The 26,482-nt window shown below is 43.0% G+C and overlaps 1 protein-coding gene across 8 annotated transcripts in view; it reads right to left on the reverse strand.

Annotated features, from left to right (window-relative positions):
- Positions 1-26,482, reverse strand: part of LOC127001197 (zinc finger protein OZF-like) — a 58,514-nt gene that overhangs the window by 21,825 nt on the left and 10,207 nt on the right. For 2 of the 8 annotated variants that reach the window (XR_007754887.1, XM_050865415.1), the window contains exon 1: positions 5,662-6,041. The exons of 3 other annotated variants lie outside the window; for them this stretch is intronic. The gene's annotated coding sequence lies outside the window, so the exon portion shown is untranslated. Of the gene's footprint in view, positions 1-5,661; positions 6,065-26,482 lie in introns of those variants that run through there. 3 more of the 8 variants (XR_007754884.1, XR_007754883.1, XR_007754886.1) reach the window with 2 other exon arrangements.

Genomic DNA, 26,482 nt, shown 5'->3' on the forward strand with positions numbered 1-26,482 from the left:
AGGTTCCAGAGCCTTCAAACTCTCGCTAACTTTGATCTTTACATTTCAGCCCGGAATCGTGCCAAATCTATTCTCCGACTTACCAAAACTTCTTTCATTAATAGAAAATGTCAACACCTTGCTTCTTCTAATTCTTCCTGTGACTTCTGGCATCTAGCCAAAAATATCTCCTCCAATTTCACTTCTTCCTCTTTCCCTCCTCTCCTTAACCCTGACGGCAGCACTGCCGTCTCATCTGTCTCTAAAGCTGAACTCTTCACTCAAACTTTCTGTAAGAACTCCACCCTGGACGATTCTGGGCATATTCCTCCTACTCATCCCCCCTCTGACTCCTTTATGCCTGTTATTAAGATTCTTCCAAATGATGTTTTCTATGCCCTCTCTGGCCTCAACTCTCAGAAGGCTTATGGACCTGATGGAGTGCCTCCTATTGTCCTTAAAAACTGTGCTGACACCCTGCCTGGTCAAACTCTTTCATCTCTGCCTATCAACATCTATCTTTCCTTCCTACTGGAAGTATGCCTTTGTACAGCATGTGCCTAAGAAGGGTGACCATTCCAATCCCTCAAACTACCGCCCTATAGCTTTACTTTCCTGTTTATCTAAAGCTTTTGAATCAATCCTTAACTGGAAGATTCAAAAGCACCTTTCCACTTCTAACTTTCTATCTGATCGCCAGTATGGATTCCGCAAGGGGCGTTCTACTGGCGATCTTCTTGCTCTCTTAACTGACTCTTGGTCATCCTCTCTTAGCCGTTTCGGTGAAACTTTCTCTGTTGCGCTAGACATATTGAAAGCCTTCGATAGTCTGGCACCAGTCTTTGCTTTCTAAACTGCCCTCTTTCGGACTCTATCCTTCTCTCTGTACTCCAGTTTCCTTTCCGGCCATTCTATCTCTGCGGTGGTAGACGGTCACTGCTCTTCCCCTAAACCTATCAACAGTGGCGTTCCACAGGGCTCTGTCCTATCACCCACTCTCTTCCTGTTATTCACCAATGATGTTCTTTCCATAACAAAATGTCCTGTCCACTCATACGCTGACGACTCCACTCTGCATTATTCAACTTCTTTCAATAGAAGACCATCGCAACAGGAAGTACACAACTCCAGACTGAAGGCTGCAGAACGCTTAACCTCAGACCTTGCTATCATTTCCGATTGGGGCAGAAGGAACCTTGTGTCCTTCAATGCCTCGAAAACTCAATTTCTCCACCTATTAACTCGACACAATCTTCCAAACACCTATCCCCTATTCTTCGACAACACTCAGCTGTCACCGTCTTCAACACTAAACATCCTCAGTCTATCCTTAACTCAAAATCCCAACTGGAAACTTCATATCTCCTCTCTCGCTAAATCAGCTTCCTCGAGGTTGGGCGTTTTGTATCGTCTCCGCCAGTTCTTCTCCCCTGTGCAGTTGCTATCCATATACAAGGGCCTTGTCCACCCTCGCATGGAGTATGCATCTCACGTGTGGGAGGCTCCACTCACACAGCTCTTCTGGACAGAGTGGAGTCTAAGGCTCTTCGTCTCATCAGCTCTCCTCCTCATACTGATAGTCTTCTACCTCTTAAATTCCGCCACAATGTTGCCTCTCTTTCTATCTTCTATAGATATTTCCATGCTGACTGCTCTTCTGAACTTGTTAACTGCATGCCTTCCCCCCCTCCCGCGGCCCCACTGCACACGACTTTCTACTCATGCTCATCCCTATACTGTCCAAACCCCTTATGCAAGAGTTACCAGCATCTTCACTCTTTCATCCCTCACGCTGGTAAACTCTGGAATAATCTTCCTTCATCTGTATTTCCTCCTGCCTACGACTTCAGCTCTTTCAAAAGGAGGGTATCAGGACACCTCTCCTCCTGAAATTGACCTTTCTTTCGGACACCTCTTTTGATTCTTTTTTGGGAGCAGCGAGTAGCGGGCTTTTTTTTATTATTGTTATCTTTTTTTTATGCCCTTGAGCTGTCTCCTTTGTTGTAAAAAATAAATAAATAAATAAAAAATCTCCATTATCTCATGATCGCCTTTTCCCATGGGATACACATATCTTAATTCATTCCCTTTGTCAGCACCAGGTCCAATCTCGCTGGATTATCATCACTCCTGTATCTTGAATTCTCAGTCACCCACTGCATTATTAAGTTTTCCATAGTCAGTCTTAGAATGTTTCCCCGACTAACAACACTTTTGTTTGCTTTGAGTAACCTACTCAAACTCTGAATGGTATCTTCAATCATCGTTTCATATTCTCCTCTTCCATGAGTTTGTTCTTGGTGGTACATAGGTTGCTATTATCATCATCATTTCTCTGTTCTTGTTCTCCAGGTTAACACTCACTATTTCTGCCTTTCCTTCTCCATATACTACAGATTTCACTAATAACACTTTCCTCATCATTATCATCACTCCTCCACCACCTTTACTCTTCCTATCCTTCCTCCATACATTGTAGTTATTATTAAAACACTATTTGAATGACCTCTTTTAGCTTTGTTTCTGTTAAATACGCAATCTTGTTTTCCTTTTCCTTGAGGTATAATCTTGTAATTCTAATTTTCTAGGTATTATCCCATCTATGTTAGTGTACATTACACTTAAACCCTTGGTTGTTCCAGTTTTGTTTAGCTTCTGTTCTTTTCAGCTTTTCCCTTACATACCATTTTTTTACTCGGTCTCCCAGAACTCTCTAAAAAAAAAAAATCTCTTTTTCCTCTTCTGATCTTGCATTTCATTCCATTTCTTCCTTTCTATTTTTCTTTATGTATATTTCCTTACATGCATCTATTTCCCTTAGTTTAGATGTTCTGTACAATATTTCCTCAGTCACTTTCAGTGATTTTAATCTTAATTTAACTGGCTTTGTTTTACCGTCTATGTAAGGACCCATCCTAGCAAATTCTTCCACCTCCTCCTCAAGGTTTTGTATTTCTTCATCATCTTTCCATACTGTGACGCCGACGTCTGCATCATGGATGGAAAGTGTTAAGGGACGAAATACATGTCCTTCAACCATAATATGAAAGAGCAAGTACTTAAAAGTAAAGAAAAAGGCCAAATCCCCTTCCTCTAATGATCTTGGGGGACTCGTGTGAAATCGGGGTTTCTGGTTGGGGGAGCATATTTAAGCTACTCCAAAAGAACTTTACATAACCTAACCTCTAACGGGGGGGCTTCGCCCCCTCGCCCCCCCCACCACATGCATGATGCGCCAGTAAAACTAGAGAAGTACAACAGTACGTGAAACCTTGGAAAGGTTATTATTCTCATGGAGGCAATATTGGAAGCACATGGTGAATCTCAATATTTACCTTTTTCCTAACATAGGGAAATTTCCCTGTGTTGCTAGCAACCTGCCATGAGAGGAAACAAGTATTTGAAAACACACAACCCCAATCAAGGCTATCATTCCAGATATTTAAAAAAATAAATATTTAACAATTATATGCCGTATGGTATATAACATACTGACGGTTAACCCGTCCACTTCTGCTAAGTTAATGCTAGATCATTGTTACCGAGTACTTTGTGGTGGAAAATAAACCGATTTGTGACAGCTGTCATCCAGCCCTGACGCTTCTGCTGTCAAATGACCCGGGAGTGACTTACCGATTGCTACCTATCGTCATGGCCTCCATTTTACTCAAATTTTGAGTTGCGCGCATTGAACAAAATCCGTTTTTTGTGATACGTGCTTGTCACAGCTTGATGCGCCCACGCGGCACCAATTAAGCGCATCCCATGTGATACACCCACGTTACTGTTTGAATATGGTGAATTAAAAGATAATAGGTTGAGGAAACTTTCCTCAAAGTTTTGGGATAAGGGATTTTTCCCGATTTTAGGGAAATTTTGGAGGCCCACATTTCAATCAATTTGCCTTCTCACACCAAAAACCAAGATTCCCCATAGACTCCCAGGGTCTCAATGACAATACAACGCTCTCAAGGCTGTTGAGTGTTAGGTGTACAACGCATCCCATGTGACACGCCCGTGTCACTGTTCGAATATGGTGGTATTGAAGGGACTCGATTTTTGGGTTATTTGACATCGCAATGTGCCTCCTGAGGGATACCAATAAAGAGGCTCAATAGTCAGTTAACACTTACCGAGTGGTGAAGTAGAATGATAATTTGAGGAGACTAAAGATGAGTTGAGTGTCGATGTATCCGTCCCTCAGGCAGCCCGAGGAAGACTGCCATTAAGCTGCCCACATGTCGGGCTGGCAGCGCGATACATCCCGCGTAGTAATGTTTTATGAACGTAATCGTTTAAAATTATAAAATACAAATACTTGCGAAATTATTTGCTTTAATATAGAGAAGAAAATAACGTAGAACTCGTAAAGACCGTTTTATGTCCGAAATTGTAATGATCCATATGCGTTCTGGATATTTCTGACTTAGGAACTAGTTTGTATGGTGTACTGCAAGGCAACTATGTGGCACAGTCTGTCTATAGAGGCCCTGGTGAAACAATAACAATGGACTTGGAAAATAGAAGCCACCTAACTTTATAATTAACGAGGCTTGCCACCCTGGCCCCTCCCCAAAGTAAAACATATACGAAAATGCATTATAATAATTTTTTTGGTTAAGATTCGTTTTAGGTCTGTGCCAGTATCTCATTACCTACCTTATGAAACATCAGTATCTCTTCATATATCTTTTCTACAAACCTTCAACAGTCATGGAAATGCTTTGAAAAGCCAATTCAAGGACTTTTTTTTTTTACTCTTGAAAATAGGGGATAATGTTTACAAAAAGCTCCTCTGCTGGCGGTGTTCGCGAAATACCTCCTCTGAAATAAGTCACATATACATGAGGGTCCAGGGGCGCAGCCCCCTGGTTAGTAAGTCGTCCCGACCCTAAGCCCTCTGCGAGCTATTTTGTCATGCCAGCAGAGGAGGCGACGCACTTTCGTAAACATTATCCCTATTTTCAAGAGTAAAAAAAAAGACCTTGAATTGGATTTTCAAAGCGTTTCCATGACTGTTGAAGGTTTGTAGAAAAGATATATGAAGATAGTGATGTTTCATAAAGTAGATTATGAGATACTGGCACGGACCTAATTCGAATCTTTACCATTTTTTTTTCACGTGCTATATTTCTATGAATATTGGTTTGGAGTGGTGCTCCCTAAGATTAACCCCTAACCTCGACTCCCCTTCTAATGAGGGGGCTTCGCCCCCCTCGACTACCCCCTGCTAGAGACAGTGAAATTGCGTGGTTTCCATACGTGGTAAAAAATCCCTCGAATACATTTAAACTACTTCAACCAAACTTTACATAACCTTGCGAGGGGCTTCGCCCTCCAGGCCTACAAGATCCTGCACGGCCTGGAGAATGTCGACAGCTCACAGGTATTGTTGACCCTTGCCCCGAGAGACCTGAGTTGAGTTGTCGGTCGGGAGTCTTGCCTTTATAACGACACTCCCTGATGTAGCTTTTTCTGGGTCTGTGGTCTGTCTCTCTCGGTCTGGGTCTCTGAGTTTTTCTTCACGCCTGCTCTTCCTCCCCGCCACAACAAAGGCCGCCGCTTCAGCTGGCAGAGGCACCCAACGACAAACAGGAGGAACTTCTTCGATGCCAGAGTGGTGACCAAATGGAACAGTCTCCCCTCCAGTGTTGTGGAGATGGTTATCGCTGCAGTGCTCACCTCATGTACGAAATATGGACGAGGAAACAGTCAGCTGACGAGCCAGCGGTCCACGGCCCTGCACGGTCCAGTGACGACATTGTTGGAACACGCGTATAGCCTGAGCAATTAAATATTTCGCAGTTCCTCTACTTCCACTTATAAATAAACAAAAATGTACTTCTTATTCTGATAACATAATTCTCACTCATACGCTTCACTTTGGAGTACATATTTTACGTTGTCAATAAACGTGACACCTTGCTTCTACACCAAAGTCTTATAAACGTGTTTGTATCTAATTTTTTTCATCAAATTCCGGTCAAGGTGGACTGAAATTCATGTATTTTACGCCAATGAGAATATACTAGCAGTTCTCTCTCTCTCTCTCGCAGCAAAGTGTGCCAGATGTGTAACAGGGGTGTGGATGAAACTGTGGCGCATGTGATACTGTGTGTGGGAGGTACCGGAGAGAAAGGACGGAGATGATGAGGGTGGCTGAGTGAGGTGGGCTGGGATGTGAATGGTGATTGATAGTTTATTGTTGCAGGTAAACAACAAGGGAGAAGGGAGGAACATAAGAACGGAGAGGGAATGGATGCTGCTGCTGCTGGGACGAGTGATGAAGCAAATGAGAGAATTAAATAAGCCATGAGGAGTTTTCTGGAAAAGATGTGTTATGCAAGAAATAGGGAATAGGAAGATTTTAATGGATATATACTGCTTGATTTCTTTTACAGGTTGTGCCGATATTAGGCCTGACTCTCCAACGGGTCACCAACAGCAAGAGCTCTTGAAGTAGAAGAAAAAAGAACAGGTGAAAGAAGACGAATGAGGAACAAGAGGAATTAAGAAAATGAAAAAGATGAAAAACAAAAAAACAGCAACAACAAAACAAGAACGTTTCCAGGAAGGGAAGTGTACTGGTGTTCTGCTGATCCTGTTAGACTTATAATTATTGCGTGCTGCGCATTTGACACGTACGGTGGAGCACAGTTTATTGCTTCAGGATTGTAAATTAAAATATCAGAATTGTGGGTGGTGAGCTGGATTATCTGAGGAGCTACCTTGAGAACAGAACAATTACTGTGTGCAAATAGGTAAATCGTTCTCTGCTCATAAAATTTTGCAAAGAGGAGTACGTCTCTCTGGGAAGTGTACTGGTCCAATCTTATTCTGTGTGTATATCAGACTTTCACATTTGCTGTTTGTAGCTGAGTGACGTGGAAAACAGTGAAGATAAGTTGAGCAGAATTATATATGGATGATATGTTGGGAAATGGATGAATTCTAAGCAATGAAGCTGCATGAATGAGGATAAAACTGCATGCTTGATTGTGGGGAAGAACAATTAAGGATCTCAGGAGACTAGATATTTCCCCTCTTCGGATTAAAGATGGCAGGGTCAGCATCCCACCCCGTCAGTTAAGTCAGGGTCAGCATCCCACCCCGTCAGTTAAGTCAGGGTCAGCATCCCACCCCGTCAATTAAGTCAGGGTCAGCATCCCACCGCGTCAGTTAAGTCAGGGTCAGCATCCCACCCCGTCAATTAAGTCAGGGTCAGCATCCCACCCCGTTAATTAAGTCAGGGTCAGCATCCCACCCCGTCAATTAAGTCAGGGTCAGCATCCCACCCCGTCAATTAAGTCAAGGTCAGCATCCCACCCCGTCAGTTAAGTCAGGGTCAGCATCCCACCCCGTCAGTTAAGTCAGGGTCAGCATCCCACCCCGTCAGTTAAGTCAGGGTCAGCATCCCACCCCGTCAGTTAAGTCAAGGTCAGCATCCCACCCCGACAGTTAAGTCAGGGTCAGCATCCCACCCCGACAATTAAGTCAAGGTCAGCATCCCACCCCGACAATTAAGTCAGGGTCAGCATCCCACCCCGACAATTAAGTCAAGGTCAGCATCTCACCCCGTCAGTTAAGTCAAGGTCAGCATCCCACCCCAACATTCAAGCTGGGGTCAGCATCCCACCCCGACAATTGAGTCAGGGTCAGCATCCCACCCCGACAGTTGAGTCAGGGTCAGCATCCCACCCCGACAGTTGAGTCAGGGTCAGCATCCCACCCCGACAGTTCGATTCCCACCGAAACACGCTAACTTTTCAAACCACCACCGAGTGTCGGAAGATTACCCACATGCTGCCCAGAGATCTTTAATCAACCCTAACTTCAGCGACTTTGGTCAAGTGGAGCACCGGGGGGGGGGGGCAGCATGAACCAAGCAAGTCATGTATCACGGCAGTCACTATAAATATAATTCGCCTGCGCCACTAATGGTCTGGGGTCGCCCAAGAGGCCCCTCAAGACAGCGTACCGGCGCTATAGGCAGCGAAAAAAGTGGGTGTGCAAATGGTTGAAAATAAGGACCCTGGCTATCCTAACGAGGATTTACAGTGTTGGATAATTATACCATAGTGTTTTGTTTCCATTTGTTTATTCATTTATTTTTATCGTTTCTGAAGACTTGTGGGCGTTAAGAGACCGAGATCGCTGGGCTGGAGGTAATAGGCTACTCGATAATTATGTACTGTAGCGGGAGCCTGAAGCCATCTCTCTCTCTCTCTCTCTCTCTCTCTCTCTCTCTCTCTCTCTCTCTCTCTCTCGTTAACACACACACACACACACACAAGGATACACTAAGGTGGGGTTCATGAGGCCCACAAACATAAACACTTTAAACAGTCTCCACTGCCGCTCCTAAATGGCCACAGCTGCAGCCAACACACAGTTCGTCACCGCCGTTACTGCCAAAGCCGCGGCCGCCATCACCACCGTCACCAACACTAACACCACTATTACCACCGCCAGTACAAACACGGACGGCGGGACAGAGGAAGGGTTCTCCGTGGCGGTGTCAAGGCAGGTGTTCGGTGGGCCGTTGAGTAGCCATTCGGAGGCACCAGCAGCAGAAACCGTCAGGCGTGTGATGCTCTCCGACTTGTAAGTAACACCTTTCGTTTGGAGACAACTGTCGCCTATTAGAGCAAATTCGATCTTGAAGAATGGGGAAGACACATCCGTCACGACCCTTGCTTCCACCTTCAATAGATTCCACGTGGTACTGCTCAGGTTGCAACTTTTGACAGAAAGATATTCTGTAATTTTTTCTTCGAGCGATTCGTCCTCCCCCATGACCCAGACACCCTCAAAGTCACCTCCCGGCTTCACATACAACGATGTCGACGTGGCTTTTTGTGGTTCTGTTTCACTCTCCTGATAGACTGTTTCGATTCCCTTCTCCACGACTACATCAGGCTCGACACAGTCCCTGGCGGAGGCGAGGCCGATGGCGCCCACGAAGACCACAAGGAGCAGGACAGCCACAGCCACGCGTCCCGCCATCACCAGTGCGCGAGTGTGAATGTAAGTATTAAATGGAAAACCACACGGATGTAGATATTGTGCCTGTGAGTGTACTACATGGAAGAACACACGGATGTAGATATCATACGCGTCTCTCTCTCTCTCTCTCTCTCTGAGAAGAAGAAGAAGAAGACAAAATAAAATAAAAAGAAGAAGGAGGAAGAAAAAGAAGAAGAAGTAGACGAAAAAGTAGAAGACGAAGGAAAAGAAAAAGATGAAGAAAAATAACCAACAACGACAACAAAGTTTTCTTTCAGAGCAAAGAAAGGAACAAGTGACGCATCAGCAGGGACGCCGAGGGTGGCAGGACGCGGCGGGAGGATGTGAATGTGACAATGTTTGTGATACTGAGAGACAGCGATCATGTTTGTTCCTAGACCTTACGGAAGTCACTGAGAGAGAGAGAGAGAGAGAGAGAGAGAGAGAGAGAGAGAGAGAGAGAGAGAGAGAGAGAGAGAGAGAGAGAGAGAGAGAGGTGGGGGAGGGGGGGGAGCGATTGATTGATTGTTTATTGGCCTCAACCCCTTAATGACGACGACGCTGCTGGCGTCATATAGTTTTTTCTGACGTAAGCAACGAGCATATAATTATGACGCTAGCGGAGAGCGAGAAAATCTGTGGAAATTGAATGGCGCGCTTAAACTATGTTTCTGTCGATGCTAAGTGACTAACTGGCACCTCTTTTGTTCCTTAGACCAGTAGTTCATCACAAATTTGGCTCTCTGTAGGCAGTAAATTTCCAGGTCAAAGATTATGAACTATACTCTTCATACTCCATCGTGATAAAATGAACAACTTTTCTTCAATATTTTTTTCTGAACATCGCACCAGTAAAAAGTTGGAATTTTGGGGGAATCATGGAACTCCAGCCAAATGCGACAACCCAGAAAAAAACGGATTTCACAGCAGGTTGCACCAGAAAATTTTCTATAAAACATCTTTGATGACTTTTTCTCAGTTTCAAAGTGTATTTTTCGATGACTATTGCGTCATGGGGGATCTCCCGAGAAAAACTGTTGCGATTTAATGGGGTTAAGGTAGTTACAGACAAAATTAGACAGTGTTTAAGAGACACTATTCCACTGAGCCGCAGCTCTCTGTGGACTATATGCTAAACCTGGAAATGAGCAGACCAGGTGCGACAAGGCCTCTCAATGATATATTAGAGATTAAATAGAACAGCAATGTGGTTAACCCAAAATGCATAGTATATTCATTCGCATAACAATATAAGATTAATCAAAGTAAATACTCATCCCTGCTTAATATAATAACAAAGTAATAATAACAATAGTAATAGCAATAATCATAATAATAATAGTAATAATAATAATAATAATAATAATAATAATAATAATAATAATAATAATAATAATAATAATAATAATAATTATGATAATAATAAAATAATATTAGTCCAATTTTTATACTCCAGCTGTCGGTCAGGGTGGCTCGGAGGGCATTCGGCGTACACTTGCCAAACGCCCGGTGACTGCGCCAAGATTTCGTGGCGCGTTCGGCGGGCGGTCGGTGTGCACTCGCCGAACGCTCGCTGACTGCGCCAAGAATTTGTGGCTCGTTCGGCGGGCGGTCGGTGTGCACTCGCCGAACGCTCGCTGACTGCGCCAAGAATTTGTGGCTAGTTCGGCGGGCGGTCGGTGTGCACTCGCCGAACGCTCGCCGACTGCGCCAAGAATTTGTGGCGAGTTCGGCGGGCGGTCGGTGTGCACTCGCCGAACGCTCGCCGACTGCTCCAAGAATTTGTTGCGCGTTCGGCGGGCATTCGGTGGTCGGTCGGCGGGCACTCACCGAACGCCCGCCGACTGCGCCAAGGATTCGTGGCTATCATTTCTATAATTTTCTATCTATCATTTCTATTTATTAATTTATTGAGACTCCCACAACCTCAGGTCTGGTAAGCCGATCACTGATGATGGCATGTGAAGCTGGTCGCTGATGGATAGCGGCATGAGGCAGGCTGCCTCTCGCCTAGCCAAGAACGCTGGACTTGCCACACTAAAAGTTTTACTTATATGCTCAGTAGTTAATTTATTTCGCATAGTACTTATTTGTTACTTTCACCACTAAACATTAGAATGATAGTGGATTAGGTTCATTATGAAAGCCAGCTGCATTTGACTAAAAACATACGAGATAATGCGAGTAAAAAGTGTGGGTTGTAAATGTTTATATCACTCTTCATTCTGTGTTAGTTATGTCATGGAATTAAAAAGCTTATGTTAATATAAAGTGTCATGTGATAGAAAAATGTTTCCTGAATACGATGACACTATCAGAGTTATGTTAAAATGGAAAATAAGGAAGATATGCACCATTTAATGACAAGATTTATGCGCTGAACCGCACTCTCCCTGCCGCTGCCTCACCAGTCATCCCGACGCCGCGGCCGTTACCCCGAGCGCCCTGCTGCCGAGACACAGCTACATCTTGTTATTAAAAGCTGCCGAACTCCCTTCGTTTCCACTTTATCTAAAATATGACAACACCATCGTGTTCAGGATAACTTTCCCCATCAGATGTTACCATTTTATGAACTGTAGTTTAGCAGTTCCATGAAATAATCAGCGAAGAATAAAATGTGGTATAAACATTTATGACTCCATCTTTCACTTCACCTCTCCGTAATTTCTTTAATTTTTGGTTTACAGAGAATTGACAAACATATGTGAGATCTGCAGTCATTGCTGAGTGTAATGGTACCAATCAAAACGACTGATCTCGCATATGAGACGAGTTAGAGCAAAAAATACAGAGGTGTGTCGCATCAAAGAGTGTGTCAGTGATTAGTGAGTGAGAGGAGCGGCAGCCAATCACAGAGCAGCTTACAAACCTCTCGCTGGGATATATATATATTCAATATATATATATATATATATATATATATATATATATATATATATATATATATATATATATATATATATATATATATATATATATATATATATATATATATATATATATATATATATATATATATATATATATATATATATATATATATATTATATATTATATATATTATATTATATATATATATATATATATATATATATATATATATATATATATATATATATAGCTGTTCTGGCAGCAAAATGGCGTCCGCTGGCGAGCTACAGCTGTCTACCACCCGCGCGCCCTCTGCCGCCAGTGAAGAACACTGCCAACGCACACAACATGTCGATTCCCGCCACAACCCAATCGCGATTATTCGATGTTTTCTGCCTCACCTTTGGACCACCATCGTGCTGCACGCAGCGTCATCGAAGCCTAAACCCCGGAAGAAGCCGATGATGACCATAGCACAGGTGAAAGTGATTAGAAGGTGGACCGTGGAAGGAAAAAGCGAAAGACTGGCCGTTAGTATGACGTGTTTCTTGCCAGCAGACCATTTTATTTTTTTTGCTGGTAGGGAGGGTTTTGGGCCGTGACCGCCCATATGTATTTTCCCCATGGTTATTAAGTTCGCCATTTGCGCACCTTCAGACCGTCCATATGTGCGCAAATGGTGGGGTTTGACTATATATATATATATATATATATATATATATATATATATATATATATATATATATATATATATATATATATATATATATATATATATAAACAAGGGATGGGGGCATGAGGATTTCTTTGAGGGCATCATGCAAAAAAAGTTTTCGAGCCACTGGTGTAAAGGAAAACATGAACACTCAAAAAGGGTGCTCAGAAAACCATTTTTATTAATTAATGTGAAATTACAGAGACAAATGAAAACAATTTTTTTTTTCAAAACCTATAACTATGACATTTTTTTTCCTATTAAGCTCAAAGAAAGGATCCAGGACAGCAAAGCATTTGAACCAGACCTTTAGAGAAAACCACAAGTTATCAAAACTTAATGGAGGAACCAAATTATTTACTGTATGGAAAAGTACTGATGACTAGTAATCATGTATAGTTGAGGAGGTCACAACTCATTTTCTTATGTGCTTAGCTCATTATTATTAATTTTTTTCACCTAATGATAATGCCCAAAAACGAACACATAATAAACCCACCACTAAATCTACTCTGCTGCCACTGACAACAACGGTGTAGCACGAAGCCTACCACACATATTTCCTGTAAATAATCAACACAGCAAATCTGACTTAACTAAATCTAACCTAATATGATCCAACCTAAACTAACCTACCTAACCTACTCTACCCATGATAAATATATATTTGACATTGTAATATTATGATTATTATTCATTTGCACAATAATGATGCCTCAAAACACTCAAAAGAGCTTAAAACTATCAACTGGTGTACATACATACATATTTGGTTTCAAAAGAAAGCAAATTAAATGTATTATTCATAAATGGGAAGAAATAGGGTTGAATACTAAATAAAATAAGAAATAACATGTATAATAAGGCGCTTAATATAGGTTGATTTATATAGTGAAATGATTATATAAAAATAGTAACTTTTTATATAGATATCTTAAAATGATTTTAATACAAGATAGTCAACATATTGAAGTGTTCATATATGAATTTTTATGCAGATATATTAATGTTTGTGGCGTCAGGAAGGTTTTTCGTCGCGACGCGTGAAATGAGTCAGATTCGGCGAATTTTCGTCGCGACTTCTGGTCAAGCTCGAGCAAAAACTACTGAAGCTAGGAAGACGTGCTTAGTGGCAAATGAAAGCTCTATTAATACAGATTAACAATCAAAAGAAAAAAAATGGAAAGTACTAAATAAATAAAAACAATTATAAGCAAAAACCTAGGACGTGTCCAAATCGCGGTAAAAGGGCCGAAAAACAGGCTATTTTGTGACGGCTCGACGACACACTTGAAATCGAGCTATCAAAAACTCCTTCAAGCTGGTCAAACTACATTGTCAAGAGTTGCTACATGCCAAATTACAGCCTTCTAGAGGCAATAGCAATGCCACACTAGACAAAAACGGCAAAGTGTCTGGAGTTCGTCAAAATCGCTCTCGACAGGGTTTACGTTTCGAGCTCTAGCAACGAAACTACTGAGATAAAGGAAATGTTGCCACATTGGTTGGAAAGCACATTTTGTTAACTAAAGTATTTGTTAAATAAGTATTTGAAATTCTCAAAACAGGTTTCAAGGTTGGGAACTCAAAAATAGGAGTTTTTTTATTATTTTGCGAGTTTATTCCCGTTTTTTACCCTTACAGGTCGAGTTAAAGCCCGATCGCTAAACAAAAAATATAGCCCTTTCATTTTGCCGTCGATTGATACCAAAAACATTTCTGTAGCCCCAGAATTAAGGGAATTATGACGATTCGCACCAAAGCGGTTGATTTTCCAAAACTCACGGGTTAATGACAGGGCTGGGGCAAGTGTCGGGTCCATAGTATAGGGTTCACTGAGTCACTGGATGGTAAAAGGGTAACGGGGTCAGATGACATATCGGGTCAAGTATCAAAGAAATGTAGTGAAGAACTGATAGATCAAACTCACGACATATTAAATTGCTCAATTAGGACTGGCACAGTGCCAAGAGAATGGAAAAAGGCCAATGTGATTCGCATACATAAAAATGTATACAGAGAAGAACCACGAGACAATAGACCGGTCTCACTCACAAGTGTTGTTTGTAAATTATGCCAAAGAGTAATAAAAAAATAAATGAGTTGACCATCTGGAAACTAAAATTATAAGTGACAGACAATTTAATTTCGACAAAGACCGTGTGTTACAAACTTAGTCTGTTCTCACTCAAGAGTAATTGACATGGTACAGGAAAGTGGATTAAAAATTGCGTTTATCTGGTTTCAAAAAAGGGCATCGACAAAGTATCACCTTAATGAGTACTATGGATGTTGGGACATAGAGGGAGAATTGAGATGGATGAAGGAGATTGGTGATGAGGGATTATTTGATGGACAGAGAAATAAGATTGGTGGTGAGGGACGAAAAGACAGAGTGGAGAACAGCGACGAGTGGAGTGCCACAGGGCTCGGTGCTGGCACCAATAATGTTTTTTTATCTACATTAATGATATGCCGGAGGAAGTGTCCAGCTATATGAGTATGTTTGCAGATGATATCAAACCCCTGAGAAGGATAAAGGAAAAAGAAGTTTATGAGAGGCTTCAAAATAACATAAATGAGATACATGAATGAAGTAAGCAGTGGGAAATGGAATTCAACACAAAGAAATGCCATATAATGAGAATAGGAAAGAGTAAGAACAGACCCAGGGCAACATAAAGTTGAGTTAGATAGATATAGATCCAGTAAACAACGAAAGGGATATTGGAGTGATTGTTCAAGATACATTGACCCCTGATAAACACAAATATAATCTTTGAAGACGTTTTTGTTCCAATACCTTAGAATATCATTTCATTATATAGATAAGGATGTGATGAAAAAAATCATAACGGCAATGATAAGACTAAGATTGGAATATGCAGCATTGATTTGGTCCCCCCACAGAAAAAAAAAAATAAGGAACCAGGAAAGGATACAGAGGACAGCGGCCAAAGTGGTACCGGAGTTATTGAGTCTGCTATGTGAGAACAGATTGGAGGAAATTGATTTGGCGACGCTTGAGGAAAGGACACGAAGAGGAGACTCAATAGCTTTATATAAATTTACTAATGGATTGGACAAATTTACGACCTGGTTGTGACAGAGGGGAGGAGGGGACTGAGAAGACAGTAAAACGCTGAAAATGGGAACATGTCTGAATGATAAAAAGATGTACACTTTTCCATGCAGAAGTGTATGTGAGTGGAATGGTCTAAAAGAGGAGACTGTGGAGGCGGCGAGTGTCCATCAAATAAAGGAGAGTTTGGATGAATATGGACAATGAGACAGGACTATCCGAGCTTAGCTCAGGCCTTGTTAACCACAAACAGGTAAATACAAATAGGTAAACACACACACACACACACACACACACACACACACACACACACACACACACACACACACACCACACACACACACACACACCACACACACACACACACACACACAAAGGAATACACTAACGTGTACTGTTCCTCCCGACGCACATCACACACACTTGCTCGACGATATATTTAGACTATTTTTGGGGGGACTTTCAATATTTTTATAGATATATTTCAAAACTTTCATTGTGACCCGCAGTACCACCAGCATCATCACTGCCACCACGATCACCATCGTCACGCACATTCCCACCGACAGTTCAAACGGCTGCACAAAGAAAGGGTACTCTTTAGTGGTGTCAGGGCAGGTGTCTGGTGGGCTGTTGAGTAGCCATTCGGAGGCCCCAGTAGCAGAAACTGTCAGGCGTGAAATGTTCTCAAACTTGTAAGAAACAGTTTTCGTTTGGAAACAACTGTCACCTCTCAGAGAAAAATTGACCTTGTGGTTTGAGAGAGACACATCCTTCACGACCTTTGCTTCCACCGTCAATAGATTCCACTTGGTATGGATCAGGTTGCATTTTGTGACAGAAAGATATTCTCTAGGATTTTCTTTAAGCGATTTGTCATTCCCCTCGACAAAGACACCAGTAAAGTCACCTCCCGGCTTCACACACAACGATGTCGACATGGCTTCTTGTGGTTCTAGTTTACTCTTCTGATAGATTATTAGTTCTTTCATCTCCACGACTACTACATCAGGCTCGACACAGTCCATGGCGGAGGCGAGGCCGAGGGCGCCCACGAAGACCACAAGGAGTAGGACAGCCACAGCCACGCGTCCCGCCATCACCAGTGCGCGAGTGTGCATGTTACTACATGGAAAACACATAAAGGCAGATATCAAGCTCGCTTATCGGATAAGAAAGATAAGCTTTAGTGACAAAAAATGTGTTGATGCGAGCGATATTGTCATATTATATCGTCCTCGTTGAAGCAGGTGCGAATGATTTTAGGATTTTGTGTTATGGAGGTGGAGGAGGGAGAAGGAGTTAGAGGAGGATAAAACAAACAGAAGGAGTAGGAAGGAAGAGAGAAAAAGGGGGTATTAAGAGGAAAAAAAGAGTAGGAAGACAGGGAGTGAAGGAATGGAGGAAGGGAGAGAGGCAGGAAGGAAAGAACGAAGGAAGGGAGGACGGAGGAAAGAAGGAAGGAAAGGAGGAAGGAGGAAAGAAGGAAGGAAGGGAGGACGGAGGAAAGAAGGAAGGAAGGGAGGAAGGAGGAAAGAAGGAAGGAAGGGAGGAAGGAGGAAAGAAGGAAGGAAGGAAGGAAGGAGGAAAGAAGGAAGGAAGGGAGGAAGGAGGAAAGAAGGAAGGAAGGGAGGACGGAGGAAAGAAGGAAGGAAGGGAGGAAGGAGGAAAGAAGGAAGGAAGGGAGGACGGAGGAAAGAAGGAAGGAAGGAAGGAAGGAAGGAGGAAAGAAGGAAGGAAGGGAGGTAAGAAGGAAGGAAAGGAGGGAGGTAAGAAGGAAGGAAGGGAGGGAGGTAAGAAGGAAGGAAAGGAGGGAGGTAAGAAGGAAGGAAGGAAGGGAGGTAAGAAGGAAGGAAAGGAGGGAGGTAAGAAGGAAGGAAAGGAGGGAGGTAAGAAGGAAGGAAGGAAGGGAGGTAAGAAGGAAGGAAGGCAGGAAGGAAGGCAGGAAGGAGGAAAGAAGGAAGGAAGGGAGGAAGGAGGAAAGAAGGAAGGAAGGGAGGAAGGAGGAAGAAGGAAGGGAAGGAAGGAGGAAAGAAGGAAGGAACGGAGGAAGAAGGAAGGAAAGAAGAAAGGGAGGAAGGAGGAAAGAAGGACGGAAGGAAGGAAGGAGGAAAGAAGGAAGGAAGGCAGGAAGGAGGAACGAAGGGAGGAAGGGAGGACGGAGGAAAGAAGGACGGAAGGGAGGAAGGAGGAAAGAAGGAAGGAAGGAGGAAGGAAGAGGAAAGAAGGAAGGAAGGGAGGAAGGAGGAAAGAAGGAAGGAAGGGAGGAAGGAGGAAAGAAGGAAGGAAGGGAGGAAGGAGGAAAGAAGGAAGGAAGGAAGGAGGAAAGAAGGAAGGAAGGAGGAAGGAGGAAAGAAGGAAGGAAGGGAGGAAGGAGGAAAGAAGGGAGGAAGGAGGAAAGAAGGAAGGAAGGGAGCAAGGAGGAAAGCAGGAAGGAAGGGCGGACGGAGGAAAGAAGGAAGGACGGGAGGAAGGAGGAAAGAAGGAAGGAAGGAGGAAAGAAGGAAGGAAGGGAGGAAGGAGGAAAGAAGGAAGGAAGGGAGGAAGGAGGAAAGAAGGAAGGAAGGGAGGACGGAGGAAAGAAGGAAGGAAGGAAGGAAGGAGGAAAGAAGGAAGGAAGGAAGGAAGGAGGAAAGAAGGAAGGAAGGAAGGAAGCTGGAACGAAGGAAGGAAGGAGGAAGTAGGAAAGAAGGAAGGAATGGAGGACGGAGGAAAGAAGGAAGGAAGGGAGGAAGGAGGAAAGAAGGAAGGAAGGAAGGAAGGAGGAAGGAAGGAAGGAAGGTAGGAAGGAGGAAAGAAGGAAGGAAGGAAGGAAGGAGGAAAGAAGGAAGGAAGGGAGGACGGAGGAAAGAAGGAAGGAAGGGAGGAAGGAGGAAAGAAGGAAGGAAGGGAGGAAGGAGGAAAGAAGGAAGGAAGGGAGGAAGGAGGAAAGAAGGAAGGAAGGAAGGAGGAAAGAAGGAAGGAAGGGAGGACGGAGGAAAGAAGGAAGGAAGGGAGGAAGGAGGAAAGAAGGAAGGAAGGAAGGAAGGAGGAAAGAAGGAAGGAAGGAAGGAAGGAAGGAGGAAGAAGGAAGGAAGGAAGGAGGAAAGAAGGAAGGAAGGGAGGAAGGAGGAGAAGGAAGGAAGGAGGAAGGAGGAAAGAAGGAAGGAAGGAGGAAGGAGGAAAGAAGGAAGGAAGGAGGAAAGAAGGAAGGAAGGGAGGAAGGAGGAAAGAAGGAAGGAAGGGAGGAAGGAGGAAAGAAGGAAGGAAGGAAGGAAGGAGGAAAGAAGGAAGGAAGGCAGGAAGGAGGAAAGAAGGAAGGAAGGGAGGAAGGAGGAAAGAAGGAAGGAAGGGAGGAAGGAGGAAAGAAGGAAGGAAGGAGGAAAGAAGGAAGGAAGGGAGGAAGGAGGAAAGAAGGAAGGAAGGGAGGACGGAGGAAAGAAGGAAGGAAGGGAGGACGGAGGAAAGAAGGAAGGAAGGAAGGAAGGAGGAAAGAAGGAAGGAAGGAAGGAAGGAGGAAAGAAGGAAGGAAGGAAGGAAGGAGGAAAGAAGGAAGGAAGGGAGGACGGAGGAAAGAAGGAAGGAAGGGAGGACGGAGGAAAGAAGGAAGGAAGGGAGGAAGGAGGAAAGAAGGAGGAAAGAAGGGAGGAAGGAAGGAAGGAGGAAAGAAGGAAGGAAGGGAGGACGGAGGAAAGAAGGAAGGAAGGAAGGACTGAGGAAAGAAGGAAGGTAGGAAGGAAGTAGGAAAGAAGGAAGGAAGGAGGACGGAGGAAAGAAGGAAGGAAGGTAGGAAGGAGGAAAGAAGGAAGGAAGGGAGGAAGGAGGAAAGAAGGAAGGAAGGGAGGAAGGAGGAAAGAAGGAAGGAAGGGAGGAAGGAGGAAAGAAGGAGGAAAGAAGGAAGGAAGGAAGGAAGGAGGAAAGAAGGAAGGAAGGGAGGACGGAGGAAAGAAGGAAGGAAGGAAGGAAGGAGGAAAGAAGGAAGGAAGGAAGGAAGGAGGAAAGAAGGAAGGAAGGAAGGAGGAAAAAAGGAAGGAAGGGAGGACGGAGGAAAGAAGGATGGTAGGGAGGACGGAGGAAAGAAGGAAGGAAGGGAGGAAGGAGGAAAGAAGGAAGGAAGGAAGGAAGGAGGAAAGAAGGAAGGAAGGAGGAAGGAGGGAAAGAATGAAGGGAGGAAGGAGGGAAAGAAGGAAGGGAGGAAGGAGGGAAAGAAGGAAGGGAGGAAGGAAGGAGGTAAGAAGGAAGGAAGGAGGACGGAGGAAAGAAGGAAGGAAGGTAGGATGGAGGAATGAAGGAAGGGAGGAAGGAGGAAAGAAGGAAGGAAGGGAGGAAGGAGGAAAGAAGGAAGGAAGGGAGGAAGGAGGAAAGAAGGAAGGAAGGGAGGAAGGAGGAAAGAAGGAAGGAAGGGAGGAAGGAGGAAAGAAGGAAGGAAGGAAGGAAGGAGGAAAGAAGGAAGGAAGGGAGGACGGAGGAAAGAAGGAAGGAAGGAAGGAAGGAGGAAAGAAGGAAGGAAGGGAGGACGGAGGAAAGAAGGAAGGAAGGAAGGAAGGAGGAAAGAAGGAAGGAAGGGAGGAAGGAGGAAAGAAGGAAGGAAGGGAGGAAGGAGGAAAGAAGGAAGGAAGGAAGGAAGGAGGAAAGAAGGAAGGAAGGGAGGAAGGAGGAAAGAAGGAAGGGATGAAGGAGGAAAGAAGGAAGGAAGGGAGGAAGGAGGAAAGAAGGAAGGAAGGAAGGAGGAAAGAAGGAAGGAAGGCAGGAAGGAGGAAAGAAGGAAGGAAGGGAGGAAGGAGGAAAGAAGGAAGGAAGGAAGGAAGGAGGAAAGAAGGAAGGAAGGGAGGACGGAGGAAAGAAGGAAAAAAGGAAGGGAGGGAAGACAAAAAAGTAGTAGTAGTAGTAGTAGTAGTAGTAGTAGTAGTAGTAGTAGTAGTAGTAGTAGTCATGGCTTCAGCGCTGCGAGGACGAAGATTCAAGGTCAAAAAGGTGTTTATCTCCCCCTTCCCCCCTTGCTCTCTCTCTCTCTCTCGTATATTTCCTATGATGCGCCTCTTTCCCTCACCCATCCCTTCATCCTCCCTTCCCCTCCTCTCCTGTACTTTCTTTTATACTATACTCTCTACTTATACTATACTCTCCTTATCCGATACTTCTTTTACTCATACATTTCTTCCTTTTCCCTTACCCATTCTTTCTTTTACAGAAATTCTCTCTATTTTCTCCTTTCCTACAGGATTTTCCATTCTCACGCCCATTCTTTAACTTACTTATTTCTCTCACCGTACGATTCCTCTCTCCCCCTCATCGACCCCTTCCATACATATATATCCTCTCTTCCTTTTCTTTCCTGCTGGCTTTCATATTCTCACGCCTATTTTGTTTGCTCCTCTCCAATCAATCAATCAATCAATCCTATGAATATGCACTTCCCTCACGCCCATCCTACATCCCTGTCTTCTCCCTCACCTAGCACTCTCCCTCTTACGAACACTTTTCTCACGCCCATCCTACATCCCTGTCTTCTCCCTCACCTAGCACTCTCCCTCTTACGAACACTTTTCTCACGCCCATCCTACATCCCTGTCTTCTCCCTCACCTAGCACTCTCCCTCTTACGAACACTTTTCTCACGCCCATCCTACATCCCTGTCTTCTCCCTCACCTAGCACTTTCCCCACGAACACTTTTCTCACGCCCATATCCTACATCCCTGTCTTCTCCCTCACCTAGCACTCTCCCTCTTACGAACACTTTTCTCACGCCCATATCCTACATCCCTGTCTTCTCCCTCACCTAGCACTCTCCCTCTTACGAACACTTTTCTCACGCCCATCCTATGCTCTCTACCTCTATGCATATTCCGTCCTTTTTGGGTCCTTCACTGAGCTCCACCTGCCATCTGGTGACCCTGGTGGAACTATCAAAAAAAATTATGCATGCAGCGCACGTCCAAGTAATATTTCTGGCTAGTTTATCGCTACTATATAGAACTCGCATATTTTATCTCATGGCTACGGTATAGACACTTGACTTACGAACAGTATTAAGAAACGGGAAATGCAAGAAATAGAAAATCAAATATTTTTTTACCACAAATAATCGTCAAATGCTCTATGTTGTTCTTTTAAAGTTCCATATAGTGAATGTAATAATATAAGATGATAAAGATGTATGTATTATGATAAAAAATAGAAATATGAAATCAGTTTAATACATGCTGTCGGCAGCGTACGATATGTTTAGCAGCAGTGTAAACAACCTCCCGCGCTCTGCTTGAAGGGACAGAGGAAAGCATCGTGTTGAGGCAGCGGCGTGCCAGTCGGGGGAATGTTGAGTGGCAAAATTTTCAACACTTCCACTACTGTTGTAAGAGAGTGAGATCATGACACCATGCTGGACTTGTTTGGCTTCTCTTTCCTTGCATGAAGGAAATATTTACCCAAGAGACCGCATTCATGCATTCCTATTAACCACGGGATGGAGTGTTGTAGGATATATATATCGATGAATGCTCTCATTTTGCCAACAATACTCATTATTACGACATGAATAATGTACAGCACTCAGATTTTTTTGGTGTAAACATGATAGTGACCATTACAACTCCGATATTTTGCTAGTTTGGTACAGAAAAGTGTCAATAGGCGCACCTAACATGTGGGGTACAAACTTGGCGGAGGGACTGTTTTTTGGGCGCCATTAAAGGTAATGGCTAAAGAGTAGCTTAGCCGGATATTTTGTTTTTATTTATTAATGATCCACGAGACATCCTGGAGGTAAAGCAAAGTATGTGCTTATCTTTGTGTTCATTCATACACACACTGGTAACATTTCTGTGGAGTCTGATTCACTTATTAGAGTGAAATTTTATTGTGATAAACAGTCACAAATTCGTGTCACTAGTAAAAATGAAACTAGTACTTTAAGTTTTGCCACCATGAAATATACACAAATAGATAAATATGAAAGCGCACTCGACGGCGGCTGAAAAATCCCAGCTTGGTGGCACCGGTCGGGGATTGAACCCGCGTCGTCGCCGTCACGCTATCCATTCAGCCAACTGGACGAGTTGTGCACGACACCTGTAATGCCTTTAACATTACTGAATTTGGTGTCGTCTGATCTCTTTTTCTGTTTTTCTTTGTCGGAGCAGCTAGCGGACTTTTTTGTTGCTATTTTTTGTTTTTGCCCTTGAACTGCCTCCCTTGCTGTAAAAAAAAAAGTAATTGAATTGCAAGAACCGAATAAACCGAGTAGTACTCACTCAAATCCAAGAACCGAGTAAACCGAGTAGTACTCACTCAAATCCAAGAACCGAGTAAACCGAGTAGAACTCGGACCGAAACTCACATCCCTAGTGTCTGGTACTGTGCGCCAATAGCAGTCAGTGGTAGTGACGGTGAAGTTGTGTTCAACTTGGATGGGCAAGGTAAGTTTGGTCACTTTGTGGCTATTTTATTTGCTGAAATATTAAAAAGTAAATGCTGTGTCGATTTGAGTAACATTATTAATAGAAAATGCGCGGCATTACTAAGGACAAAAATTGATAAATGGCCCAGAATCATTCTTAAAGGAAAAGTTTGATGCAATAGAACACTATCGGTATCCTTGCGTGCACTGTGGAAAGTGGTGTTGTGTGTAGTTGTGTATTACTACGCTACATACAGAGATGGCATATGTACGGTACGGTGCAACATAGCGAAGTGTAGTGTGATGGAGTTTAATGTAGTGCAGTGAGGCTGTGTGTTGTGTGGTGTTGGTTGTGGTGTGGCTGGGTGTGATATGTAGTGTGGTGTGGCTGGGTGTGATATGTAGTGTGGTGTGGCTGGGTGTAATATGTAGTGTGGTGTGGCTGGGTGTGGTGTGTAGCATGGTGTGATGTCGTGTAAGGCAAGGCTGGGTGTGATGTGTGGTGTGGCTGGTCGGGTTTGGTGTGGCTCGGTGTTATGTGGAATGTGGTGTAGCTTAAATAATGTGAGGGGTAATGAGTGAAGGTAGGTGTGGAAAATGGGTTAATGGGTAAATAATGGTTGGGAGCCCCTGCTCTCGAGGAAACCGTCCAAGTGAATCAAGAATTAGTTCCGGGGGCAGCATGAGCCAAGCATTAATGGCGCCACTATAAAAATTGCCTGCGCAGTGACGGGCTTGGGCCGACCACCAGGCCCATGAAGAAAGCCTGCCGGCGCTACAGGCGAAAACGTAATATATATATATATATATATATATATATCTATATATATATATATATATATATATATATATATATATATATATATATTACGTTTTCGCCTGTAGCGCCGGTAGGCTTTCTTCATGACAAATTTTGATAATGAATGTGATTAGAGGGGCAGAACTCGAGAAATAACTGAGTGAGCGATGAATACTGAAGAACTAGAATTTGGCAGGCTGTCACCAGCCCATATATCTCGGTGATGAACCCAGCTCTATGGAGAAGACACACTAATGAATAATTGGGTAGCGTAGCTGTCGAAGAATTAATTAATTTGGAGGATTTTTTCTGGGAATAATTTGAAGTTAACAAGAAAATTATAAACGAACTGCAGAGGCGATAAAAGGGTTCATAATGAGATATTTGAGAAAAGGAGGACAAGGGAGGAAACGGGGGTGGTGAAACGTGAAGGCTGTTAGGCTACGTATGAAAGCGAGTGCTCTTTCTCACGCCGGGGAGCGTGGGAACGAGATGAGGAATGCAGCACGTTATAAGTTTTGCTGTTAAGTATGTATGTAGTGTTAAGCAGGCTAAAAGGACAATGGGTCAACCGGCGCGCAGAAAATGACGTCAGCATGTGGAGCGAGGAGAGATGAAATAGAAAACGAAAGTATTCACGTCGAACAGTAACGCAAATAAAATCGAAAGTAGCCTATTTACGTCGAGCGGTAACGTAAATAGAATCGAAGCAGGCTTTCATTGTCTTTGTCTTTGATTGACAAATATCGTATCTTCTAGGTTTCTATAGTGAATTTAACACACAAAGAAATTACGTACACACATCTTTAGGTAATGTTTCTTGCTTATACACACTGTAATTCACTTGACTGTCTATATATGCATATTCTAGACACAGTATAAAAATACAAATTATGCTAAATACCTTTTTGGCCACAATGGGAGAGCTTAAACTTTTGATCCTGGCGTTAAGCAGGTGTAATGTGCGAGAAGTAAATAGAGTGGAATGGGTATCGTTACATAAATTGATGTTATAAAGAATTAATGATCATGTCAGAGAATGTAAGTGATCCTATTATTAATACATAACATTAATTCCTATAATTATGACATTGATTATTCTGGCGACTCAGCGATAATTTATTTGGCTCTATTGTATGTTTTGTAGGCATGTATTGACGGATACGAATCTACAGTATAATAATTTTACACTCAAGGCTTTTAGGTAAACAGACCCGTCTCAGTAAGAGGCTGCGCAGCTATACGTTAACCATTAGTTCGCCCCACCAGTGAGTGAGGGTCTAGACGTTAATCAGAATACTGTAGGTTGAATTATGTGTAGGCTATTAATTAAATTGAAATATTACTATTGGAGTATTAAGTCTTCCTCATTTCCGATTAGCAGTTTATAACTTGAAAATCAAGTGATAGGCCTGTTGATAATTAAAAACCTTAATTCAAACCTGTACCGGTAATTACATTGAATTTGCAGCCACGTCAGGAGTTATTCTGGGCTCTATTAGCAGCTCACTTCAGTGTTATGCTTCAACCTGTACTCATGTTAAACTTTGCTAATAAATGTGTTACTGGTATGTGTAGTTTTTACTTCCCCCCTACCAAGGATGGAGTGAATACGAAAGTTGTGTATTCGAATACGAATACGAATACTTCAAATTCCAACGAATACGAATACTTCTTGAAAGTATTCTTGAATGCATCCATGAATACTTTTCATTAAAGAAAATCTTCTTGACGTAAGTGGGTATAGCACTGTTCTAAAATTATGCAACAGTAGAATGAACTCGTCAATCTATTCCATACACGACGCTTACACGTTCGCCCAGAAGTCTGGAGTTGTAAGGAACAACGGCTGTTATTTCCGATAATAAATTTTGAAGTATCTGTCAGATTATTCGCAGAATACGAATATTTTTCCCTTGAATTCGAATACGAATGAGAAAACTTTGATTTCTATATCAACAATTATTCGAATACGAATTCACCCAAATACAGTATTCGAATGTACTCGAATACGAATACTCCCTCCCTGCACCCTGCCCACGCATAAATGTAGTGAGAAGACAGTATAGTTGAAGTTGCGAGATAGCCTGCCTCTGATCATGACGTCATCAAACTGACACTCCAGCGACCCTGCCACTGCCACTGCCAAGGCCATCCCACAGCCCGTTGTGGCGCAGGTAAGTGTTCACAGTGGCGCAATCTTGGCTCATGCTGCCCCATGTATGAAGCGTTATCTTGCTACAACTAGAGGCGAGGGAAAGGTAACGCAGGGAAATGGTGAGAAATGAGAGGCAGTGAAGCAAAAGTTGTCCGACATAATCCGTCATATCTTTGTTATCTTAAGAACTTGGTCCATATATTACGTACAGATTATCGTAATCTACAATATTGTTTTATTACGTAATTTGTTCCAAGCGCATCTTGATTGCGTCATGTGTAGCAAGTGTTCTAAACGTTTTAACGTCTCGTATGTTTTTTTTTTTTTTCTGCCGTTTACTTTGAATGACAATTGTTGTTTACGTTTTATGTCGTGTTTTGTGTTTTGAGTTTTTAATTGTTTAGGCTTTATCTTTTTTTAAATGCTCTTGCTGTTTTACTTTTCACGTCCTGTGTTTTGTGTTTTATGTCAAGTGTTTTGTGTTTTGAGTTAA

Source organism: Eriocheir sinensis, chromosome 20 (assembly GCF_024679095.1).
Source record: "Eriocheir sinensis breed Jianghai 21 chromosome 20, ASM2467909v1, whole genome shotgun sequence".
Taxonomy (NCBI): Eukaryota; Metazoa; Arthropoda; class Malacostraca; order Decapoda; family Varunidae; genus Eriocheir; species Eriocheir sinensis.